General features: G+C 46.9%; 1 pseudogene; it reads right to left on the reverse strand.

The window, feature by feature from the left end:
• On the reverse strand, positions 2,042-3,218 carry LOC102179207 (annotated as a pseudogene).

A 4,319-nucleotide genomic window follows, 5' to 3' on the forward strand; every position in this document is an offset into this window, starting at 1 on the left:
TGCTAAGGCCCACTAGACTTTGGATTCCAGAATGTCTGGTCCTAGGTGAGTGATCACACCATTGTAGTTATCTGGGTCATGAAGGTCTTTTTTGTATAGTTCTTCTGCGTATTCTAGGCATCTTTTCTTAATATCTTCTGCTTCTGTTAGATCCATACCATTTCTGTCCTTTATCGTGTCCATCTTTGCATGAAATATTCCCTTGGTATCTCTAATGTTCTTGAAGGGATCTCTAGTCTTACCCATTCTTTTGTTTTCCTCTATTTCTTTGTATTGATCACTGAGGAAGGCTTTCTATCTCTCCTTGCTATTTTCTGGAACTCTGCATTCAGCTGGGTATTCAGATGGGAACCTGTATCATACAAGATGGTATAGCCATTTAATATCTCATCAGCTAAACATACACTTAATATATGATCCAGCAATCCTACTCCTAGGTATTTACTGAAAATCAATACATGTGTGTGTGTACACACACATATATCCCACCTCTGCTTTATCCATTCACACTTAGGTTTCTTCTATAGCTTGGCTGCTGTAAATAATGCTGCAATGAACATAAGGATGTATATAACTTTTTGAATCCATGCTTTTGTTTTCTTCAGGCAAATACCCAGAAGTGAAAATGCTGGATCATATGACAGGGATGGAACTATGTTCTAATTGGTGGTAGTGTTTACACTACTCTATACATTTGTTAAAACTCATAGAACTGTACACCTAAAAGACTGAATTTTACTGTATATACATTTTAAAATAATTTATATTTTTATAAAAATATGGAACAATATAGAAGTGTGAGAAGGAAGAAGTGTAAGGGCCTTCATACACACACAACACAGCAGTGAACCTGCTCCCTGAAGCTAACCATGGTTGCAGTCTACTAAGCATCCTCTCAGACAGTTTTCTATGAAAGTGCATGAAATTATATAGAGATTTTAAAAAATAGAAACAGTATTGTACCACACATTGGTTCAACAACTGCTTTCTTTGTGCAATGTTGTGAGAGTCTTGAAGAAATAGAACGTAACTCCAAAGCACAACTGGATGTAATTTAGAATTTTTGCATCATTTTCAGGGTTACACAAACAATTATGCTATGCGAGTGGTACCAGTTTTGGAAGAAGTTAGTCTAAGTCAAATCAGGAAACACTCAGGAAAACGTAGAATTAACAACCTGGCCCCCTACTTTGTTAGAAATTTCCTTGGTTGATCTTCCATTGGGAGGGAGGCATAACCTCCCCCCAGAATTGGGGGTGTGAGACTGTTCTTTGGGGGAATCTGATGAGCCATGGCAGGGGCTGACTCTGTCAGGGTGGATAGAACCAATGCCAGTCTTCCAAGTTCAGGAAGAGAATTGTCATGACACAACAGAATGTTTTAAATCTGTTCTAATGCATTTATCTTTTAAAGCTCTCTTTGTCTGATAACAGAGTCTAATTCATGTTCTCATCATTGGACATTGGCATTGTGGGAAGAACCAAGCTCTGTAGTGGGGCAGGTGGGCTGGAATCACAGCTACCAACTTGACCATCTGGTTGAACCCGGGCAAGTCTCAACCTTCCCCTATTGGATTCGCAGGCTTGTTGTGGAGGTTAATACTGTAGAAGCCAATGCCTGATACTCTGTAGCCACTCAGAACCATCAGTAATTTTACTATTTATTTATTTTTCTTTTTTTAAAAATTCTATAATTTGGGAGAGGGTGGTGATTAATTTCCAAAATACAGTTCAGAGTCCCACCTTCCACACAGCTCCCTACTGACAGCCCTTTGGTTTTTCAGACAAAGTTTAAGAGCCCTCATAAAGCCCGAAGTACTGATAACCCCTCAATGCACCCAAAAGCAGTGATCACTTCAATCCGTTAGAAAGACTATGACCTATAGACTTTGCTTCTCCCTACACATTTGTCTTACGGCTCAGTGGCAAGGTGACTGTAGAGACACACATGAGGGGGTAAGTGGAAAAGGGGAACAAAGGGAAGCCAGGCACATGGGTGCAGGGAGGGGTGGGGGACACCACTTCCATTTTTCTTTTGTCTTTTCCTTTAAAAAAAAAAAGGCAGGGGTGTGATCAGTTGGAAGGCTAGAGAACAAACCCCAGAACAGTATGTAAGCTCCAGAGGTGGGTGGTGAGAAGTCCCCAGAGAAGTGAGAAGGGGAAAAGGCCAGGGCAATGCTTGCAGCATCAAGTTCCTCAGGAGTTTCTGTCAGCCCAGCTCATAGTCCTCCTTGTCCACGTTCACCAGCAGCTTGATGGCTTCATGGCCCACAGCCTGCTTGAGGGAGTCTGTGATAAAGACACCTTTAAGTGCCTCTAGTAAGGAGCCGTTGATGTAGTCGCGCCAGAATGCATTGAGGTAGGTGAGCTCAGAGAACTTGATGTCACAGATGATGGAGCCCAGGTCCCGGGACTTGAGGATGGTGTTGGCCTGGTTAAAAGCGCTCAAACTGGCGCTCCAGTGGGTCCTGCTTGTTGGAGAAGACGTTGCCCTGCAGAGCGCTCTCGTGCTGGCAGTACTCAGCCTGGACCCACAGCCTGATGTCACATGTCTGCTTTTCCTTGGGGTCTGGTGTGGCTGACTTCCGGCGTTTCCGCTGGCTCCCAAGTGTGGCTCTCCCTCGAGCTGGCCGCTTGCTACACATCTGAGGGCCCGAAGTAGGGCAGCACACCACAGGACAGTGGGGAGGCGCTGTTTTAGGGGGTGGGGAGGCCTCGGTTCTGGGTCGCTGAGGGCTCTGGGTGTCCCATAGCGAACTGATGTCTCCTCCAGGTGTTTGCCTACAAGATCAGGGCACACAGCCCGTCTCAGCTTGAGAGTGACGTAGGGCAGCAGGTCATGGCGAGTGATGATGCGCAGCAGCTGCAGCACCTGGCGGAAGTTACGCTCATCACAGCGGCCCCGGCGCTCCAGCGCCAGTAGGAAGTCACGTCCATTTCGGATGAGGCCCCGCTCGTGGTCATCAATGACGTCAACAAAGAGAAAGGAAAGAACGCGCACGTCTCTGTGTGTCAGGTGGGTGCCCACGCTGTCAGACATGCGGTGCAGGCTGTACAGCCTGCGCTCCTGCTCACCGTGCTCTTCGGGGCACACCTGGCTTGCCCTCTGCTTTAGGCCCGCCATGCTGGGGGCTCAGGTACACACGGCTTTCCAGAATCCCTGCTCAGCAGCTGCAATCCCCACTATACTCTGCAGGAAACTTAATTTCCCAGGTCTCTTCCTCTCGCCTCTCCACTACAGCCCTTACGTGAGTCCAGTTCTTCTCCCCACCACTTGCCACAAGCCCCCTTCTCCTTCACACTCTCACCCCTCCCTTCCCGCTCCTACCCCCGTGGCCCGGCGCGCTGCAGCCCCACTCCCCACCTCGGCCTCTCTCAATTTTACTATTTAAATCCTGTCCCTTACTTACTGTAGAGGCCATTGACCTCAGACCTAAGGAAAATTAAATCCTTCTCTTGGGGGTCTTCCCTGAATGGTTACTACATGTATTTTGTCAACAACCTCCCCCAACTCCATCCTGCCCAAGGCAGCTGGGCCCCTCTCCATGCTTTCCAGTTCAGCACCAATAAACAGCTGAACCTTGCTGGGAAATGTTGGCTAACAGGGGCCCGTTTTTGGTTTTGTTCTCCAAGCCTTTCAAGTGGTGGCAGCCTCTGTGACTTCTTTGTAATGCCCAGTTAACAAAACGTGGCAGCTTTCCTGAACCACTGCCAGAGACTCATGACCTTCTGGAAAGAAACCCAGACCCCTGGGCCTGCAGGCTCAGCCTTGTCTTTGTCTCAGAGCCCCCAGGTTTCAGGCTCAGCCCTTTCCCTGGGTTATTTATTTAACAGCTATAGAGATAATGGTGAAGGGACATGGCCAAGACACCTGTGACTTATCTTAACCTTCCTTCAATCAGCTAACAAATACGATGATCCCTGCTCTGGGCAAGTGGGGAGCAGAACCCTAGCCGGTGTTCTCAGGACGTTCACAGCCCAGCACTGTTCGTTTGCTAAGTCAGTGGTTAACAAAGGGTAGACAACCTTAGCTGAACCCCCGCCACCCTTCCTGCCAATATTTAAACCAGGTCAATTTTTCCAACCTAGAGCACAATTTAACTCTTGTTGTAGCTAAACCATTTGATAGTTCTGGTAGCTCAGCTCTCTGGTACGGCCGAGAGAGCAGGAGGTTCTGAAAAGAAACCCAGATCCCTGGGCCACTGGGATCAGTCTTGTGTTTATCTCCACACTCCAGTTCTGAGAACTAAATATACTGAGGCGAGGCAGGATAATAATATAATATATTATAATAATTTCAAGTTATTTTGAAATGTGACT

The sequence above is a fragment of the Capra hircus genome, chromosome 11 (genome assembly GCF_001704415.2).
Source record: "Capra hircus breed San Clemente chromosome 11, ASM170441v1, whole genome shotgun sequence".
Taxonomy (NCBI): Eukaryota; Metazoa; Chordata; class Mammalia; order Artiodactyla; family Bovidae; genus Capra; species Capra hircus.